Source organism: Mytilus galloprovincialis, chromosome 8 (assembly GCF_965363235.1).
Source record: "Mytilus galloprovincialis chromosome 8, xbMytGall1.hap1.1, whole genome shotgun sequence".
In the NCBI taxonomy this organism is placed as follows: Eukaryota; Metazoa; Mollusca; class Bivalvia; order Mytilida; family Mytilidae; genus Mytilus; species Mytilus galloprovincialis.
The window spans coordinates 32,316,773-32,340,246 of NC_134845.1; the positions used below are offsets into that span (position 1 = coordinate 32,316,773).

The 23,474-nt window shown below is 32.1% G+C and overlaps 1 protein-coding gene across 6 annotated transcripts in view; it reads right to left on the reverse strand.

Annotated features, from left to right (window-relative positions):
- LOC143085581 (transient receptor potential-gamma protein-like) overlaps window positions 1–23,474 on the reverse strand; it is a 151,999-nt gene that overhangs the window by 35,458 nt on the left and 93,067 nt on the right. The window lies entirely within an intron of this gene.

Sequence of the window (23,474 nt, forward strand, 5' to 3'; positions counted from 1 at the left end):
TCTAGGTGTTTGGTAGATGAAAATTTATTAGTTTTCAGCAAAAATGGAGTTAGTTCCCTTTGAATAATTCCTTTATCAAGCTACTTTTAGCTCAAAGGTATCTAAAAGCAGACAAGAGTATAAGTTTGATAAACATGCATGTAAACATTAAAAATAATTGAACAAATTAAATGTGTGTCACTGGTCAACAGAATGTGTAAAACTTCATGAAAAGCATTATAAGTGTCAGTGGAATTCAGTCCAGAACTAACAAGGAATACTCCCCATTTATATATAGTTGCTTTTAACTAGAATTATAACTATATGTAAGGGCTGCAACTTTGATGAAATTGTCCTTTCTTGAAAGACACAAGAAATAAATGATATCAACAGAAAGTTAAAGTATGTGCATTATACCAAAATGGTCATTATGATTAAGCGAAGCACATAATTCAAACTAAGTATTTTAAAAAATATGAGTAAAAATATCCAAAACACAAATATGTTGTACAAATCAACAATATGGATGTAATAAGACAGCACTTAGTAAAAATGTAGGACAGGAAACAATCTTAATTTGAAAAATTTCGTCAATTACTGCATCATGCATGGACACTGTTTGGCAGTTATATGCCTGGCTGCCCTCTGTACATTACCAAATTAATTTTTCTTGTATGTCACTAACAATAGCCAAAAAATTCAATATCACAAGTGACAATTACATTTTTTAAAAGGGAGGTTTTGACACTAACAAAGGTAACTCCCAAACTAATTTATGGGCATGAATTTAGTAGTTGCATCACAATACATAAAAGACATTTACATTCCTTATATCCAGACACATATACCTTATTAAGCAGTGAAACTTTATCACAACAACAGCAGACAGCAAAACAATTCAATTACCATAGGAACCTGATAAGTTTATAAAACAGATATGTCTCATTTATCGAAAACAAAAGAACCTCAATTAACCAAGCGTTCTCTAGAGGTTTCATCGTAATTGCAATGTGACTGAAGAACACAAAATGTTAGCGCTGTATTATCAAAGTATTGAAAGAAGTCTTCTATAGGTTAACACGAGAGAAAAAAACAATAACTGATTCGATTTGTCATTTATATGATCTTAATTCATTCATATTTGTATTAGAACATATTGCTGTAACCTGATGTTAAAATTCAATACTGTACAAATAGCTATTAACTACTCCTGATTTGCTCTCAGGATATTGTTATATCAAATCAAATAATGAGATCATTAAAGAGAAATGACCTGTTCTAGTAGAAATAAGTTTAATTTGTGTGTAAGTTCAATGATCCAACAATAATTTCATTACTGATTTAAAATTGTTTAAATTTTTCTGGTAGTTGAAACTAATCAGAGTTTCAAAATACTTGCATGAATCAGCTAGATTTCAGTGCATATGATACTTAAAGTTTTAATAAGATTCAATATTAGTTCTAAAACAAACTCTTATAAAAAAGACCTTGCAACCGAAATAGAAATAACTCTGCCTTCTTGCAGTTTTGAAATACATCCAAACTTTATTGTTTTACTGTGTTATTTCAAATTAATAAGTTATACATTTTATGATAAAGGCCATTCAAATTTAAGAACCTTACTGCATAATGAGGAAGCTATAGTAATACAAACTCAGTGCAAGTATATCTAAATGCCTCGTACATATGTACTATTGATGCACATATTTCAGACAAAAAAAATGTTTTGATCTTTTTAATACCTCTTAATGCACATTCTAACTGAGTCTCCATAAAATTGTATGAATTTTCATTCTCAGTTCACAATCAGTATACTCCCCAAGGGTGACTGGGGAATAGAAATATGGTCACTTGGTCTTCTCCCGACCGGCAGTAAAATGCTTGCCAAAGTGGGGCGTCCGTTTGGCTGTGTGGGATGTATTAAGTTCGCAGTCACGTCCGGTCAGAATGGGGACGTTAAATCCGATGTCTCGTGTAAAGAGAGTGCCACGCTCTTTGCACGTTAAGAACCCTTGCAACAACTCTTTGAGGGCCCGTAGGTGGCCTGTTACAAGGCAAAATTTCTGTCCCTATCCAATATATCCTCATTTTCCAGTGGCAGTCCAAATTTCCCAGACCATCATCCCAAATGGCCTCTATTATGACAAGACCTACCTATAGTATTCATTGTGAACTTGTTCTCGTCCTGAATATGCATGAAATATTTGCCACTGGATGTTAAGCAACCAACAATTAATCAATCAATCACAATCAGTATAATGTCTGGGATGATATCGATTGTCACCAACAAACCTTTTTCCACCTCTCATGTGTACAATCTAACAGCAATGGATCTCTTCAGAAAACTGTATTTAGAACGTTTTTGTCATAATATTTGCTCTCTCATTGTCTTATATTGATGTATTTCAATCATACATTCTTGTGTTAACTTTGCATATACATGAAAAACATTTATGGACTAAATGTTTGCAACTACAGTGCATGCATCAGAATTCAAGTACCATAACTCTGCATTTTAAAACAATGATTATTTTGAAACTGCATATTATTATAAACAAAAAGTAATCATTGAAATTGGATGTCAAGAATATTTTCATTATAAAATATATACACATTATAGTTTAAAGGCAAATTATGTGAGCATAGATTTAATTTTGGACACTTCAAAATTTGCATCAAACAAATGTAGCATTTAGATATAATACATATACATGTTTATGTAAAATGTTGGGTCTTTTTTGGTTGTGTGTGCTTTAATTGTAGTTTGTATTTATATGTTGTTCACTTCTTGTAATTAGTATACTTGTACTTGTGTTTGAAAATGTAAATCTTCAGTATAATGGAGGAAATAAAGAGAATCAATCAATCAATCAATCAATCACTCAACCTTTCGCTTACAATCATGGCCAGTATATTAGTTTGGAGAGACAAATCCAAACTGCAACTAGATAAAAGTATCCCAATAGTATTGGCAAAGAAGGGGCGGATTCAGGCAGGGCTTGGCAGGTGTGGCCCCCCACCTGAAATTTGCAAAACATGGGTTGTTCTCAGCTTTATAAAGAATATTTAGATAATTTTACCTTCAAAAAAATATTCGCAGAGCGGATCTAGGCAAAAACTTAAGATTGCCCCCCATTCTAACCTAAAACCCTGTATTCTCCCCTGCAATTAGCCTCATGGATAATCATAAAGCACAGTAAATTATTAACAACTTTACATTTTCAGCAGTGAAATTTTAACCTGCCTAGCTGTACTGAATAAAAATAAGGTCCAATATACTAATGCCCTTTTCTATTGTACAGGAATACAAATGTCTTCAATATAAACTGAGTGTACTCTGTAACCACTTTCATTAATACTAAGTAAATATTGATAGTTTTGCAATTAAATTCCATGACAACAAATAAAATTAAACCTGTAATATTTGAAGTTGATTAATAATGCAATTTACATGAAACGCACAATGGTTTTTGTAATCAATGTTTAAATTATAAACGTCTATAATGCAATAAAAGATATTTCAGGTTCTTGGTTTCTAATTTAGAAATAATGTTCTAGTTTCAATTTCAATAGCTGTCATTTGTAAATACTTATTATGAAATAGGTCTGAATAATTCAAAATATTGGAAGGGTGACCAAGTTTAATTTGTATATTCACTGACAATTAAATTCCATGGGAGTTGCTCTACACTATGTGCTGTGTCAATAAAAAAATGATTACATTTTAATCTTTTTGAACTCGGAGAGATTTAAAAAAAATCCTGTATAACTAGATTTCTTAGAATTGTAAAAGTACACATCATTAAAAAATATATCAGCTATATACTTTAGAGACGCAGCATGATTAAATGTTTAGAAACAAATACCAAAATGTGTCAAAGCAGACATATTGTATCAGACAAATAAGGAAGATGTTGAACTTAAAGCATTGGAACCAATCACAACTGTCTGTAGTACTGGACAAACTTCTACGATCTTGATGACATAAGGTTATCCAATTTCGTAAAAAAATAACAGATCTAAATAGGCAGTATTTTCAGTTGTGACAATAATGGCTTATATTGACAATAATGTGTTTACCGAACAAACACTCATAATAGGTAGAAATGTCAAAAAAAAAGGCTATAGCAGTCACATATAGTGAATGCTTAGATTCCTTTGAAACCATCATTTCATGTAACACAGAAAGCTATGTGTTTTTGACCATATTATACTGCTATATTATAACAGAACAACTAAGTATCAGAAATTTTTATAAAATAATTTTCCTCAAACCCCCTGATATAAAATAAAACTTTGGTAACTTATTTTAATACTCATGATTAATGAAAATCTAGTAAAATGCCCAAGTTACACAATATTCCCAAAATACATAAAATGACCACACATCCATTGAAATTGCAAATGTAGGGGAATGCTACAAAAGATCACAACTCATGGATCCTGTAACTGTGTTACACCTGTGTTCTATAGTCTTACAACTCACATTAAGTGTGTATTATCAATAGCAGGATAGTGTGATCAGCTACAGTCTTAACAAGTATTGGAACAAGCTTTAGTGCTGTCTCTTACTGAAAATCAGCCTTCAGATGTGCCGCAAACACTACGGTAAGATTGCTGCAATTAGTTTGCAGCGAACTTTTGGGCAAGTGTTGTCCAAGAGTAAATTTCATACTAATGTTGTCAGAGGAGTACTGTCAGTTAACTTTCATGTAAGTATTTTCAGAGTAGTACTGTCAGTAAACTTTTGGGCAAGTGTTATCATTGTCAGCAAGATTATGTTTTATCAGGGGACTGTTGATAGTAAACTTTCATTCAAGTGTTGTTAGAGGAGTACTGTCAGTTAACTTTTATTTAAGTGTTGTGAGAGAAATACTGTCAGTAAAATTTCCTGGAAGTGTTATCAGAAGTGTATTGTCAGTAACCTTTCATGCAAGTGTTGTCAGAGAAGTACTGTCAGTAAACTTTGGACATGTGTTGTTAGAAGTGTATTGTCAGTAACCTTTCCGGCAAGTGTTGTCAGAAGTATACTGTCAGTAAACTATCATGCAATTGTTGTCAGGAGTACTGTCAGTGAACTTTCATGTACCTAGCTGTCCAAGAAGTAGTCAGTAAACTTTCATAAAGGTGTTGTCAAGTGTACTGTCAGTTAACTTTCTTTCAAGTGTTTTCAGAGAAGTACTCTCAATATATTTTCCGGCAAGTGTTGTCAGAAGTGTTTTGTCAGTAACCTTCAGAAAGCATTGTCAGAAGTGTACTGTCAGTAACCTTTCATGCAATTATTGTCAGGAGTACTGTCAGTGAACTTTCATGTACCTAGTTGTCCAAGGAGTAGTCAGTAAACTTTCATAAAAGTGTTGTCCGAGGAGTACTGTAAGTAAACTTTTTAGCAAGTATTGTCAGAGGAGTACCGTAGGCTAACTTTCTTGTAAGTGTTGTCAGAGGAGTACTGTCAGTAAACTTTCATTCAAGTTTTGTGAGAGAAATACTGTCAGTAACCTTTCTGGCAAGTGTTGTCAGAGGAGTACTGTCAGTTAACTTTCATACAAGTGTTTTCAGAGAACTACTCTCAGTAAACTTCCCTGCAAGTGTTTATCAGAAGTGTACTGTCAGTAACCTTTCATGCAATTGTTGTCAGGAGTACTGTCAGTGAACTTTCAAGTACATGTTGTCCAAGGAGTAGTCAGTAAACTTTCATAAAAGTGTTGTCCGAGGAGTACTGTTAGTAAAATTTCCAGCAAGTTTTGTCAGTGGAGTACCGTTAGTTAACTTTCATGTAAGTGTTGTTCGAGGAGTACTGTAAGTAAACTTTCAGGCAAGTTTTGTCAGAGGAGTACTGTCAGTTAACTTTTATGTAAGTGTTGTCATAGGAGTACAGTCAGTAAACTTTTATACAAATGTTGTCTGAGGAGTACTGCTAGTAAACTTTCTGGCAAGTGTTGTCAGATGATGCTGTCAGTTAACTTTCATACCCATGTTGTCCAAGGAGTAGTCAGTAAACTTTTTTAAAAGTGTTCTCCGAGGAGAAGTTAGTTAACTTTTTGGCAAGTATTGTCAGAGGAGTACAGTCAGTTAACTTTCATGTAAGTGTTGTCAGAAGTGTATTGTCAGTAACCTTTCATGCAAGTGTTGTCAGGAGTACTGTTGTCAGTTAACTTTCTCTCAAGTGTTTTCAGAGAAGTACTGTCAGTAAACAAATTTCCTGCAATTGTTGTCAGAAGTGTATTGTCAGTAACCTTTCCAACAAGTGTTGTCAGAGAAGTACTGTCAGTTAACTTTCATACACATGTTGTCCAAGGTCAGTACGGTCAGTTAACTTTCATGCAAGTGTTGTCTGATGAGTGCTGTTAGTAAACTTTCATGAAAGTGTTGTCAGAGGAGTACTGTCAGTAATTTTTCAGACAAGTGTTTTCAACTTTTGGGCAAGTCATAAAGTGTTAATATGCTACTATGTACCAAAAATAGTAAAATTCCATAACTTCCACAAAAATTGTTGAATGAAAATGATAGTGTTATAAAGTAGTCAAGTGAACTAATGTCAAACAATCTGACCATCCTAAGGCCACAGTATGTAAGCTTTTAGAAAAATATGCTAAGATTAGCAGTGTGTTCAGTACTCAGGGGGCAATTATTATAGATTATTATTGCCTTTTTAAAAAATACTCTATATGTGGCTGCTGAAGAAATTTCCATTGTTTGGCCCCTGAAATTAAGCTTTTTTCTGCCAGCCGCAAGCAGTCAATTAAGGCTCAAAATACCCCATCTTAGACATAGAGTCATGTCTACAAATTTATGGTTACCATTTTTCATTGAAGTTTTAATTGGAATTTTTGTTTTCATAACAAAAACTGACATGTCCTAAGATGAACAAATCCATATCTATTCTCAAATACGGGGAGTCAAATAGAGAAACAAAAACCCTAATTCATATTATTTTGTCTGACTGTACATAAAAAAACATAAATATTCTTAACTCAATGCCCCATACAATTCTATGCAGAGACAGATACAATTATGTACAGTACTGGCTCCATTGTTCTGAAATCAAAGCTCACATCCCCTTAATTATGGAGACGGAATATAATACGTAAATACTAGTGTCGTCATACCTACGGATTTCTTTCATGAAGTAACGGTTGCCTGGTAGACTTCAAATGTCACAAAAAAACATCTCTAATAGCTTCCACATTATCAGGGGCCATAGATCTATTACATTATATTCTGTCTCTATTAATGAGGAAGCTTCAGGAAAATGTCAGAAGTAGTTCTTTAACTAGTCTTCATTGGTAATAATCAATTATAACACAGCAAACATTTTAACAATCAGCTTTTTCAAAATGTCAAAGAATGAATATGGTAAGGTTAAATAGAAAATTTACAAATCTCATTTTATAAAATGGAAACAATTAATCTTCTTCGTAAAACTTTGACGTCATACAGAATACTATTTTTATAATTTTACTTTGATGACCCTTTAATTTTCCAATATCAAAATAGTTTGAATGAATTAATGTTTAATGCAAGAAGTAAATACAGGTAAAGACAGCCTCAGGACTGAGGTATAAGGATTTCAGATAGATTTTAAAGGAAATTCAGGTGCTTTTTTTACCAAATAATTTATCATCTTCAAATTGTAAAATAAACAAACAAATGAATTCAAAGCTTTTAAAGTTTGACTTTTTTTTAACAACAAAGATCATGGTTGTTCGATTGGGTTTCAGAACATAAACAAGACATCTCGTTCTTAATCCTTTTCTTGGCAATTGGTCATTCTATTTAAAGTTAGTTTCAACAATCTCCTTAAGAATCTGATAGCTGTCAAAAGAGATTTTAAAATCAGACAGAATTAACACAACTAGATGTAACATCTAACCAAAATTGTTTCGAAACATGTGTTCTCCTCTACCACCTTTTGAAAAGATGGGGCATAAAAAGTCTCTGTTATAACCTTCATAAAAACACCTTATAAATCATATGGCTTTTGAGTTCCATCTCTTTGAAAGAAGACAGTCTTTGTTATACCAAGCCTTTAGAATAATTCAAGCAAAAGTATGGAACCCTCTATTGTAGGAAACAACAGCACCTACTCATTATCATTTAAGAAAAGCAGATGTCCTGAAAAAATATCTTACAAAAGCAAAGACTGATGCATTTGTGATGATGTTAATATGCAAAATTACCTGATAATACTTAAGATTGCTGATTATAATTTATTAAAAAATCGTGACAGCTATATATGCAAACATGAAAATCTTCCAAACAATATGTAGATAAACAGATCCAACCCTTACCATATGTTAACTTCTAACTTAAAACACATTTTAGAAAGATTTTAGGAAAACATTAATGTGTAGCATAAGTTTAATATCAGCTTCTTGCACCTAAAACCTATTTTAACATAACCATTTGTACAATTTTGTCTAGATTCAGTGATGCTGAGACTGTTGGAGAAATACAATTCAACTGTTGTATTCTGATATAACAATTAAAGGTGTTTCAATTAAGTGTATAAAAAGTTTTGAGGCAGTAATCCATCTTTGATGCATTCTGGGTAACTCATTATAGGTCAAAATAGTGATATGAGTGTAAAACCCCACCCAGATTTGAACAATATTTAATTGTTTATTCAGATTCTGATTGTAGGTAACAGTACATGTTTATTATATGGGGATTACAGATCTCTGATCCAATACATAAACTTCACATTTATCTTGGTGGCATTCCAAATTCCATGAGACGTGATGTTCTATATGAAAATATAAAACATTGACAAAAAATAACTTAAATAAAATTTGGATATGTGGTATGATTGTTAGACATTTACCTATATGATCACCAGAGAATGACAGTGATGTAGACAACTACCTATATGATCACCAGAGAATGACAGTGATGTAGACAACTACCTATATGATCACCAAAGAATGACAGAGATGTAAACAACTACCTATATGATCACCAGAGAATGACAGTGATGTAGACAACTACCTATATGATCACCAGAGAATGACAGTGATGTAGACAACTACCTATATGATCACCAGAGAGAATGACAGTGATGTAGACAACTACCTATATGATCACCAGAGAATGACAGTGATGTAGACAACTTAACCTATATGATCACCAGAGAATGACAGAGATGTAGACAACTACCTATATGATCACCAGAGAATGACAGTGATGTAGACAACTACCTATATGATCACCAGAGAATGACAGAGATGTAGACAACTACCTATATGATCACCAGAGAATGACAGAGATGTAGACAACTACCTATATGATCACCAGAGAATGACAGTGATGTAGACAACTACCTATATGATCACCAGAGAATGACAGTGATGTAGACAACTACCTATATGATCACCAGAGAATGACAGAGATGTAGACAACTACCTATATGATCACCAGAGAATGACAGTGATGTAGACAACTACCTATATGATCACCAGAGAATGACAGTGATGTAGACAACTACCTATATGATCACCAGAGAATGACAGTGATGTAGACAACTACCTATATGATCACCAGAGAATGACAGTGATGTAGACAACTACCTATATGATCACCAGAGAATGACAGAGATGTAGACAACTACCTATATGATCACCAGAGAATGACAGAGATGTAGACAACTACCTATATGATCACCAGAGAATGACAGTGATGTAGACAACTCTACCTATATGATCACCAGAGAATGACAGTGATGTAGACAACTACCTATATGATCACCAGAGAATGACAGTGAGTAGACAACTATAGGACACTGTATAGCCTTCTACAATTAGCAAAACCCATTTACTGTGAATTCATTATTATTCGTTGGATAACTGGATTCTTATGGATTTCATGCGTATAGGTGAACCACAAAATCAAATGTTCAACGAATGACAGGTTTCCTATAGGCTTTTATGCAGACTTCGGCAAAACCACTAAATAAGATATCAACAAACATGAGAGTTTCTTTAATCAACGAAAACTGGTGCCAAACAAATGAATTCACAGTAGCAAGTAATAAACAGCCCAACATGACAATATCCAAAAAGAGGCGAGAAAGCCAACAACATAATTTATAATATTTAAACTCTCACTCCATAGTAAAGATTTGTAGTGGGAAGGTGGTTTAGATGTAATTCCAGATTAAATATCTTACTTAACTTCAGTCTTGATCATAATTGACTGATAAAGTGATAGGAGAAAATCAGGAGTTTGAAATGAAAATAATGATGCAATTCAGATAATAAATCATTAAGACAGGTAATAGTTGTATAAAGTATAATTTGAATGTTGTGAGGCAATACTATAAAATGTTGCCTTCTCCCAAAAAAAATGTTCCTAAATGATTGCGCATCTAAAAAACTTGAATTGAGAATTTTAATCTCCATCACAAAGGCTCATCAAGATGGAAGCCAACAATGTATACATGCTTGAATACTAGATGGGGGAGGGGGTTTGGGGTGGGGTTGGGGCCAAGCAAGGTATATGACCAATTATGAGACTAAAATGAATAGCCAAATCGGCTCATGTCAACTTAAACGGGAATTGGAATCTTAGATTTCAAGTTTAAAAAATTACAACAAAGTTCAAGTTAATAATTTTATATGCCAGACACGAGTTTTGTCTATAAAAGACTTATCTGAGTGGCGCTTGATTAGAAAAAGTTGTAAGGCCAAATAAGGTATGAAGTTGAAAAGCATAGAGGACCTGAAATCCAAAGAGAAGTATCAATTGAGAATTAAAGAAAATACCTTATAAATCATGTCAGTTCACAAGCTACAGTGACTGACTATACTGAGCTGATGTTACCATTGAAGAATAACAGTCCACATTTATCAGTAGTATTGACTTAGTGCGAGTACTCTTATGTTATAGTCAAACTAATAACTTTTGTATAGTTTTTTTTTTTTAAATTGCCAAAAATTTGCATATTATCTAAAATTCAATAAACAAACTCAAGGGACCCAACTTAATGATTATATATGCCTGGAATTCAGCAAAATAATAATAGTTGCTAATGCATTAATATCTTTCATTAAAAACAGCTGTTAATAAATGTTGGAAAAAATTATAGAAACAATAATATCTGGCATGATCAATCAATTACAGGCTTCATATATCACTATAAAAAATCTGAGTCAAAAGTAAATATGAGGCCAAAGCTCAATTTGTACAACTGAAGTATGCCTGCAGTGTTTTATCTTAATGATTCCAAGATATTTGCACTCTATCAATCAATTCTACAATTCCTCTTGATTATTAACATGATTAATATTCCAATTTATTTTGAAATATTGTAAAATGTGGTATAGCACTATTGGACTGGTCCAAGTTTTTTGCAATTCAGCAAAATTTAGAAAATCATTTTATACTAATAGAACATTGTTCTCTGGAAATGCAAATAAAAAGGGTATATTAAAAAAAAGCAGCTGAATTTTACACTCACAAAAAATATTTTAATGGTGCCCAGCAAGCGCCAGTTTCCAATGTCAAGGTCTAAGTTGCAGGAGTGAATAAACGAAGTCTACACAACAATGAACAATGTTTACTCTGAGTCAGAACCTTCCCCTTAGTATGATGGTAAGTTTATGCCATGAATTATAATGTGAAAGGCTCTATGTTGAAATTTCTTTCAAAACACCAGGACTTTATATCATTGTGAAAGTCTGTTTACAGACTATAAAAATTAATTTACAAGTAAAACATACTTATTTTTGCTGATACCCAGTACTTAAATCCAAGATGATTTTAATTACAATGTATTATCTTTTTTCCACAGAGATTAATATTAACTTTGTATGTTTCTCTTTGTGTTGCTGTACTTCAACTTTCAAATGAACAATTTATTAATGCTTATATATTTAAATCAAAAGAATGAAATTGTATTTTAAATTGCATTCATAAAAACATTAAAAAGTGTTTTTCCTACTCAAATCATTGAGTCATACAGAAAGGCTGTCAATAAAATACTATTAACCACAAGCCAGATCCATGAAAAAAGTGCATACCATTAAGTAAGAATGCCAATTATAAGGTGAACTACAGTAATCAAATCATTCATTGATAGATATAGAAATATTTCTATAACATATTGAAGAGAATTATAATCTGAAACTTATGTTATAAACTGTTCAGTAACAAAGTCTTGTCTAAAGAGCATTTACATGACTACTAATTTCCTAGCAGGAAACCAGTCAGACTTTTAATACTTTATGACACCTAAAATGCTGTGCGAGTCTCAGAAGATAAATTGAAAAATAATGGTTTACATATTCCTAGCAATTTCTGGCAATGTTGTCATTGTTTAACTTTCATTAAAATGTAAATTTTATGTTTTCCTTTGAATTTTTAGCAAATAGTACTTGTAATTTAACATTGCATTTTCAAGTTCTTTTTTAATGACTATAACATTTTATTCATGTTAAAAATTATTGAAAATATAAATATTCATTACTTATAACCTTTTAAAAGTATCATAGAACATAATTGGGACATAATATTCTATAAAAGGTTAAAAGAAATGTACAGTTATAAAAAAGATATACAAATCAAGATACACCTGAATACCGGTTTTATGTAAAATTACATCAAATACAATTAAAAATATCTGTTCCCAGTTTACTGACAAAAACAATGGTTTTGACCACCTTTTATAGCAGATTTTTTCTGTATGAAACCAATTGCCATTGCAATAAAAATGGATTTTGCATAGAACTGATTGCCATTGCAGATAAAAAAATACAATGGATTTTGCATAGAACTGATTGCCATTGCAGATAAAAAAATACAATGGATTTTGCATAGAACCAATAACCGTTGCAATAAATATACAATGGATTTTGCATAGAACCATCATTGCCATTGCAAACAATGTTTAATACAATGGATTTTGCATAGAACCAAAGACCATAATGCAATATATAATGGATTTTGCATCAAACCAAATGCCTGTTGCAATATACAAAAGATTTTGCTTAGACCTAAACTACCTGTTGCAGCTGCTGTCATGAGAACTGGTAATAGAATGGGTATTATATGTGATTCATACAAAATTGTAAATGAATCATTCATCATTAACTTTTAAAACAAATTACATAGAATTTGGTTTAAACTTCAGTACCAAAAACTTAAAAATCATCACAATTTAAGGGAGGTTGTATTCATAATAACAGTGTTCAATATAGGAAAAAATCTCTTCATGCAAGAAATTGATAACTATAGCTATAAGGCTATAACCATAAGAGAAATTGTTTTTACAAAAATACAATTTGTTCATTCTTCCAGTATAAAATCCAAGTTAATTACAACAATGTTCATAGTATCTGAAGAAAAAAGTTCAAGTTCAGAAATTTGCAAATTCAATATTAATCATTCAAACAATTTTACACCAAATTAAAATGAATTTTCAATACTTTTTTGGGGGTCAAATACAGAAGCAAAAACCTACTGAAGTAAAAAAGAGTAAAATTGAGAATTGAAATGGGGAATGTGCCAAAGAGACAACAACCCGACCATAGAAAAAAAAACAAAAAAAACAAAAAAAAAACAACAACAGCAGAAGGTCACCAACAGGTCTTCAATGTAGCGAGAAATTCCCGCACCCGGAGGCATCCTTCAGCTGGCCCCTCAACAAATATATACTAGTTCAGTGATAATGAACGCCACACTAATTTCCAAATTGTACACAAGAAACTAAAATTAAAATAGTACAAGACTAACAAAGGCCAGAGGCTCCTGACTTGGGACAGGCGCAAAAATGCGGCGGGTTAAACATGTTTGTGAGATCTCAACCCTCCCCCTATACCTCTAGCCAATGTAGAAAAGTAAACGCATAACAAAACGCACATTAAAATTCAGTTCAAGAGTTCAAGTGTCTTTTTAAATAATTTAAAGCATCTTTTGAGGGATTTACAGATAGTTCATGTCTTTCATTGGAAGGATTAGTATCAACAAGAATAAACAAGGAGTATAGTTTCAAGGAGACAGAAATTTTAAAACTGGAATAGACAAGAATAAGTATGGTTAAATTTGTCCCAGTAGTTTCCGAGGAGATGATTTTTGTAAAAGTTAACAGACAACAACGGACGATGGACACCAAGTGATGAGAAAAGCTCAGTTGGCCCTTTGTGCCAGGTGAGCTAAAAAGGGGGAGGTTCAAACCCCCCCATCCCCCACCCCCCACCCCCGACCCCTGTGACTTATTTACAGGACCCCTAATACATCTGTGACTGACTGTAACAAGTTCTTGCTACTTGATACTGTCTGAATTATGAAAATTTTATTTACATCAAGATAATTTACAGAATTTCTAGAAAAACACTTCATATACATGATAAAACCGGTGTTTCAGACAATTCACTACCAGAATACCTTTTATTTAAAATCTGTTATCTAATTATACATTTTTATGTGATATCATTCTGGAGAAGCTCTAGCTGTGATGCTGATTTACAAGATTATTAAAACCAATAACAAAATATTAGCATTAAAACATCACTGCTTCAAATAAAATCAATAAACAAGTATTCAGTATGGTTAGATATTACAGAACAGGTTCTCTGCTATTTGTATCATTTTAAACTTCAAAGTTATTCTAGGAGAGCACTGAACTTGTCATTTAAAAACCATCCTTAGAGAATATTAGCCTTTACTTGTTAAATACTATAACATCAGCTTGTCTGGACTGGAACCATGAGTTCTATAAAGTCAAATCAAAGGCTACAAAGAGCTTAGATATAAGATGATGTGGTATGATTGCCAATGAGACAACTCTCCATCTAAGTCTCAATTTGTAAAAGTAAACCATTTTAGGTCAAATTACCATCTTCAAAACGAAGTCTTTGACTCACCTGATAACACTTGGTTGAGAATAGCCACTCTTTAAATACAATCAAGCGCTGTTATTCAGTGGGAACAGTTCAATCAGCCAAAATTTAAATCACCAGAATAAACCAACTGAATATGGGGAAAGGTTTTTCTGATTGAGTCCTTCATTACCAAAAAAAGGCTTGTTTTTAGCTTAATATTAAAAAATTGTATATTGTTCTAAGGTTTCAAATAAAATCTCTAATTACGGGACAACAAATTTTGGAATAACAGCATACTTAAAATTTCTGCTAGTGATCATTTTCAATATTTTTTATTTCAAATGCATCCATCTTTCTTATTGCCTTTAAACTGGTGATAAAATATACTAAATAAAAAATAATGTGTTTTTCAGAATGATATTCTCATTTTAAGGTACCAAGTTCAGTGAGCCTGATTTTGGCAATAAAACACACTTGATTTAGAACAATGTTTACTATACCTGCACGAGTTGAGGATATACCAATTACAAGGAACTAAATGTTTGTTGTCATTATAATTATCCTGTACAAATAAAACCTGTGTCTTACTGATTGTATATTATTATTATTGCACTAAGACCATAGTTATTTATATTATCTCCCTATGACCCTAGTTATTTATATTATCCCAGCTTGACCTTTATAAGATTAAGACATTTACTTCAGGAAGAATGATGTTAAAGCAATCAACAGAAAAACGCTTTCATTCTATAATACAAATGTTATTTCAACATACTGTTTTTTTCTCTTTCTATAGGTGAATTCTTCAGATAAAAGTCAGGTTTAGGATGTAAATTAATTGGAGAAGAGTGCAGGGAATCACAGATGAAGCTATTTGACCTTGAACCTCATTTTTAATAACTTGCTAATAGGGTTACTTGCACTTACAATTTTCTTTTTCACATTATTAATGCAATATGCTCATGTTTGACAAACTCACACCTACGGTCACAAATTTCTGTTAGGCTTGTAAATAGATATAAGATGTGGAATGAATGCCAATGAGACAACTTTCAATCCAAGCATTTTTCCTCTGTCCACTAAAAATTGGTTCCCAAAGATTTTAAATGAATTTACTTTAATTAGCAACTTAGCACAAATTTTTGATATAACCAATAGAAATGATAAAGAGTGTTTAATCGTCCTAAATCTTTTTTGAAGTGTACTCATTTATTCTGTAAATTATGTTATAACCCTTATAATTACATTGTCTAATGTATAAAATATTGGCCACTGGAAAATCAGCAAAAAGTTATCAACTTTATATTAAATTTTGTACTTAATTCACAGGATATAAATATTTTCTGACCAAGGCAAAATTAAAAGATTTAGGTAACACTCTTGTTTATAAGAAACTTGTAGAGAGAGTTTTATAGATGATAATCATGGCTTTTAAGTTAAAGCTTAAAAATAATGCCTTCAAGTCTAACTTTCTACATTTAGCAGACTCTAACCTGATACAAAAATCAATTAATTCAACAGTTAACAAATCCTTACTGAAATGTCAAATCAAGTAACAAGAAATAATGGTGGAAATAAACTCATAGTTAAACTATTGTACTTTTAACAGCAAATTGTTTTGATACAAAAGATATGATCCTTTGAAAAGAAGAGTTAATGATGTTTAATTCCTTTTGAAATCCTCTGACATTGAAGATGGCAGTAACAGAGCTAGTTTGTAACGACTTCAGCTTGACAAATATGTACTATAACATTGAATAAATCAGATATTGCATGCCATTTATTACTTAAATTTGCATGAAGAATTTATTATTTCATAGAACTAATGTGAAGACACTTGAAGAATGGTTACATATTTTCTATTGAAGACTAAAATCAATCACTTTTCTGACAGAATCTTGAATTTATATGTATACAGTTGCCACTTATAATATAGCTTAATTAATATTACAGAAAATGGATGTTCTCTTGTGATTTGCATGTGGTTAAATACAAATGTCTTACTGAAGTCTGTTAGCATAGTCTCTTGATTCTGTTATCATAAGAGTTTATTTGATAGAGCTTAATTGCTCTGAATCAAATAAACACTTTATAATAAAACTGAGAATGGAAATTTTGTATGTCTGAATCTCTTTTCTAAATTTATCAACTCTAAAACCTAAACATTTGAAAGCCAATTTGATGTGATATGTTCTGCAATGATAAGAGCTAGTACGATAATACATGTATGAAGGGGGATAGGACATTTATCAAGACTCTGGGATCAGGTGTTTTTAAGCTCAGGATTTCGGGATTGACCCTTTCGGGATGCAGGAATTCTTTTTTCGAATTTCGAGATTTTTTTAAATTCGGGACCTCAGGATTTTGTGCTTAAAAGCCCAGAATTTCAGAATCAGAACCCCAGGCAATCCTACACCCCCTCATGCATGTGATTAAAAAGTTCATCATCTAAGATGAGATTTGTATCACATAAAAATCCTATTCTGAATATCTGATTTTTCATTTCATTCACTAGCTAACTCAATTTTATTTCAATATAAAATTATGAAGATGTGTTATGATTGCCCATGAGACAACTCTCCACAAGACAAAATAACAGTCAATAAGAAAACAACCCCCCCAAAAATAAATTAAGATCATAAAAAACCCACTCTTAGAGGTGACACATTCACAACATACAGTTTTCATTATGGGGAAAGCTCACACACTCACTGGCAAGCTCTTAACAAAAGGCAGGTCAAGACACTGGTTGTGGATGCAATTTTACACAAAACACAAATGATTAGCTATAGGTACACATGACCCAAGCTGATGCAATGATATGTTATTTCATATAACAGACTGTCTCGGTTCTTATTCTTATAAATATCAGAATATCAGACTTCAGAAGACCAGGAAGTGATATTATCTAGATTTGATTGGAAATACCCTACAGACAATTAGATACAACATCATTTCTTCTACTTGCCTAAATTAAATGGTCCTAACAAAATTAATGGTTTTTATCAACAACATTCAAGTGTTGTTAGTGTTTTTTAAAGCAGTAAAGTTCTCTCAATAACTCTCCATCAAACTATTAATAATTGGAGATACAATACTAAAAGGAATTGATTTGTAGCCAAAATATTTAAGTGAAATCATTAATGATTGAACTTTTTTTAATATCACATGTGAAATTTGAAAATAATGTGAGGCGCAGGACACGAAATTGTAAATTTTCATGTATTCAACAACTACTGATCACTTTGAAAATATATAATAGTGAGGAAATTGTCAATATTAGTAGGTATAATAATATAGCAAGAATATCACTTTACATATTTTCCGTTTTTTTAATGACATAAATAAAAGCTGAGTTTGCAAATAAAAAAAATCTATATATCATTAGTACTATTACTGCTACCTTGCTAACTAGCTACATATTACACATTTTGAATGTTTTTATCTCTTCTTGTTTACCAGGCAATTTTTTTTAATCTAATTCGTTGATTTTTTGGGGAGAGGGCACTTGTGTTACTGAAGAAAAAGTTAGTGAATACATCAGATCTTTCTAATGACACCTAAACTAACTCTCACCTCTTTTATTGATAGTTTACTTAAAAAGTACCCATGAACCCTTCATTATACTATAGCTTACAATATTGAGTACATTTTATGATTGTTTACAATGAACCCTTCAGAATGCCTTACAATTAGTAAAACAGAAAAGATATTACGCAACGACGCAGTAGTAAGCATTTCCTCCCCTAAACAAAACATTGAATAAATTGACCAGAAATGTAAACTAGTGACACTTAACCACATCAATCAGTTATTGCCATTTTCTTTGGTGCTCCTAGATTCATTGGAACAAGATATAGCAGTAATTTGCAAGTGGAAAAGTTCCTAACGAGGAGATGATATTTGACAACCTTCATTTCCAAGACATCAATCACCATTACTGCATTATTTACTCTTTAAACCAATCAAGTTAAAAGCTGTTAATGTGCACAAAACAGGTAATAAAAGGACAATATTTCTAAAACCACTAACAAATAAGTCAATCATCCTGAATACTAGGTTAGGACTAACTTCAATTTATAGATTGATTCTCACTACAGGATATTTCAACAGGTTTACTAAATGGCATTTTTATTACTGTAAACACAAATCATATTCATGGTTTCATTACTTCAAATTTTCAATGTTAAAATAATAATCTTTACTCAATATATACTAAATGTTAATGTAGTGTCTACATAACTTTTTTACTACTTTCAAATGACTGTTTCATAAAATGTGTACCAATATTTTTACAGTACTGATGTATGTATCTTATGGAGTCATGTTTACTGTGCTTTATGTCAAAGAGGTTCAGAAAATCAACAGTTAAAAAAAATCTGAAGTCTGAACCCATTCCTTTGAGGTATATCAGATCCATTCAATGAAGAATTTGAAGTGGCAGCAGAAAAGGATCCACTTTCATAAAAATGTTTATATCATGATAGTCCCCTTTTATAATTAGATTCTCTGTATGGCACCTCGTAATTGGCTGCTCCTTTTTCAAATTCTTGTTACATCGATGTAAAAACTTATTTGATATATTTTACATCTCATCAAGAGATCTTCCATTTTTTTTACTGAAATCTTAGTATAAAACTTGAATGTGTCTAATAAAAAAAAATATCTAGGTCAATAATGAGAGAGCCATTCCTTACAAGTGACAGGTGTATATCAGTTTGGAGACCGAACATTTGTTACATACAGACAAATAAGCATTTAATATTGCAATTATTATCAACAGTCATAACAGTTTTTTCTAGCTCAACAGATGTCTTTAAAAATAATTAAACTTATGAATAAATGTAAATGTCAATAAGCACAACTCAACATGTGAACAATTATATTTTGTTAAACATCAAAAAGACATCTTGAGATCATACATTATATGTATTTCTTTATAGTTCAGCTGTACTTCTGTTTTTCTATTTACTTATTCATTCAAAACCAGTTCCAGGGTTAGAGTAATTATAGGAGATGTAATAGACCAGTTTCAGGGTTAGAGTAATTATAGGAGATGTAATAGACCAGTTCCAGGGTTAGAGTAATTATAGGAGATGTAATAGACCAGTTCCAGGGTTAGAGTAATTATAGATGTAATAGACCAGTTCCAGGGTTAGAGTAATTATAGATGTAATAGATCAGTTCCAGGGTTAGAGTAATTATAGGAGATGTAATAGATCAGTTCCAGGGTTAGAGCAATTATAGGAGATGTAATAGATCAGTTCCAGGGTTAGAGCAATTATAGGAGATGTAATAGATCAGTTCCAGGGTTAGAGTAATTATAGGAGATGTAATAGACCAGTTCCAGGGTCAGAGTAATTATAGGAGATGTAATAGACCAGTTCCAGGGTCAGAGTAATTATAGGAGATGTAATAGACCAGTTCCAGGGTTAGAGTAATTATAGGAGATGTAATAGACCAGTTCCAGGGTTAGAGTAATTATAGGAGATGTAATAGACCAGTTCCAGGGTTAGAGTAATTATAGGAGATGTAATAGACCAGTTCCAGGGTTAGAGTAATTATAGGAGATGTAATAGACCAGTTCCAGGGTTAGAGTAATTATAGGAGATGTAATAGACCAGTTCCAGGGTTAGAGTAATTATAGGAGATGTAATAGATCAGTTCCAGGGTTAGAGCAATTATAGGAGATGTAATAGACCAGTTCCAGGGTTAGAGCAATTATAGGAGATGTAATAGACCAGTTTCAGGGTTAGAGCAATTATAGGAGATGTAATAGACCAGTTCCAGGGTTAGAGTAATTATAGGAGATGTAATAGACCAGTTCCAGGGTTAGAGCAATTATAGGAGATGTAATAGACCAGTTCCAGGGTTAGAGCAATTATAGGAGATGTAATAGACCAGTTCCAGGATTAGAGTAATTATAGGAGATGTAATAGACCAGTTCCAGGGTTAGAGTAATTATAGGAGATGTAATAGACCAGTTCCAGGGTTAGAGTAATTATAGGAGATGTAATAGACCAGTTCCAGGGTTAGAGTAATTATAGGAGATGTAATAGACCAGTTCCAGGGTTAGAGTAATTATAGGAGATGTAATAGACCAGTTCCAGGGTTAGAGTAGTTATAGGAGATGTAATAGACCAGTTCCAGGGTTAGAGTAATTATAGGAGATGTAATAGACCAGTTCCAGGGTTAGAGTAATTATAGGAGATGTAATAGACCAGTTCCAGGGTTAGAGTAATTATAAGAGATGTGATAGACCAGTTCCAGGGTTAGAGTAATTATAGGAGATGTAATAGACCAGTTCCAGGGTTAGAGTAATTATAGGAGATGTAATAGACCAAAATGGAAAAAGCATTGACCAGCTTTGGGATGAAAACAGTTTTTAATTTTTTTTATGATATATCTTTTGATCAAAGCTCTTCCCCTTAAAGTCAAGGCTCTGTGTTGAAGGCAGTACTTTGACCTATAATAGTTTTCTTTTATAAATTGTGATTTGGATGGAGAGTTGTCTCATTTGCACTCATACCACATCTTCTTATATCAATAGACTGACTAGTTGGGTATCTTCTGATTCTTTTAACTAGATTGGTAACTTTTTGGAGAACAACCTATTTCATTCCACATCCATCAATATATAAATTAAGGACTGGCCGATATTTTATAAATGTGTCTTAGCTGTAAATGTAAATCCTGCAGAAAAGAACTAGAACGAAAACCAATTAAATCAAAGATTATAATAAGTTCATAAATCAATCAAAGATCAAATGATGGACATCATCCTATCACAATTCCATTTCTATTGGACAGAAAATAGTTGTGTTTCTGTAATAACATATAGATCTGTGTCAATGAATGTCATGACTCCATTTCCCTGTCTGGATGCTACCAACTATAGATCTAAATTCTTAAGCCTTCTTCCTAGTTGTAAGGCTAAATATAAATAATATTGGTATAAAGGGTATTTTTTTTTTATTGCCTCAAAATGCCTTCAATTTAGTTTTATTTTGGTAGTAAAAAATCTGCAATTAAAAATCCATTTATGCCTACTTAAGATGCAGATCCAGGATTTTGAAAAAGGGGGAGGGGTGGCAGACCAACTAGGCAACACTTAACATGTTTAAATGGAACATGCATTAACCACACATGTAGCTCCCTACACCCTCCTAAACCTGCCTCTGCTTACCCTTACGTTTTTCCTTAGTATTAACCAACCTTTTGTCATTTAATCATAAAACAATCTCTTGAGTCAGAGCCATTACAAACAGACTGTCCAAGCTATATTTAAGCCTATTATAGAGTTCTTTTGAGTCTCCACAGAGGACACAACATATCTGACAGCCATTGAATCAAGATAATCATACATATTAATCAACGATTGTAATGGAAAAAGAAAAATCAGGATATCAATTACATTTCTTTCCTGTTCGTTCTATGAAATGATTGCTTTCTGATTATTGCATACTTATGACTGACTTTGTCCTTGGTCAGGATTTGAAAATCAAGATTATTCAAATATATTTTATGTGATGCCTGTTTATATTTTTTTCAAATTATCATTTTAAATCTTTTTCTGTTTTATATAATATTTGTTATTGGTAGCCCAAAATGTCTAATACCCTCAACCTTAGTATGAATTAAGATAAACATTTAATTGGTGTATTAACCTTTGAAGACAATGTTTTAAACAAAGAATTAAAATATTCACACCGGATAGGATAAGTGTCACAAATTAAATAAATCCATGACATACAGTGATTATGTTCCAGACCATATGAGTATTTGGACTGTACGCGTACGGTCCGGACCGTATACATATCGATACTTGTACCGTTGGACCGTATACGTATACTTGTATGATCGGACCGTATGAGTATACGGGTAAACAAGTATACGGGTACAGTCCAGCTGACCATACATGTTTTGGGATCATATGGTTAAATTCAAACAAACATTTATCAAAATCTTTATTTTTATTTATACAAATTGTTATTATTACAATTAGATGGATAAAGTGAATAAGCGAACAATTGAAATTAAATATTTGTTTAATTGTATATCTGAATCCTATTTTGTTACTGACTGGCCTAAGGTGACACTTGCTCAGTACCATAAGGAACGTCATATTTATTTTTACATTGACATGTTTTGTTCATGCATGTTCCTTGGCATAAGCATTTTTTTGTAAAGTTCCTAATTATTCTAAATTAATTGTCCTCCCACATTATGTTTACTTCCGATAACTTCAAGTTCAATGAGTATACTTGGCTGCAATTAATGAATAACTGACATGCTAAATACAGGAGATTAACAGATTAAATAAGCGTCATTTGTTTAAATAGTTAAAAAAGTAAGTTTTTATTTCATTTAATATCATGACTATTGAACTTTTTATATTAATTTTAAATATAAATTATGCTGATCTGTTATATACATTTGTATCTAATAAACTTGAGCAACTTCTTAATATAAGTCAGACCGTACGCGTACGGTCGGACCGTATGCGTATTTTGAAAAAGTACGCATACGGTCCAGACCGTACGCATACAGTCCAAATACTCATACAATCTGGAACAATTATAAGTCCCCATAACCTAATAATAATGCTGGAAAAAAATTTTTTTTTTAGCCGTGGCCTTGCCAGCTTAATTTCGACTTGAGTTTGAATGTCCTTTTGAT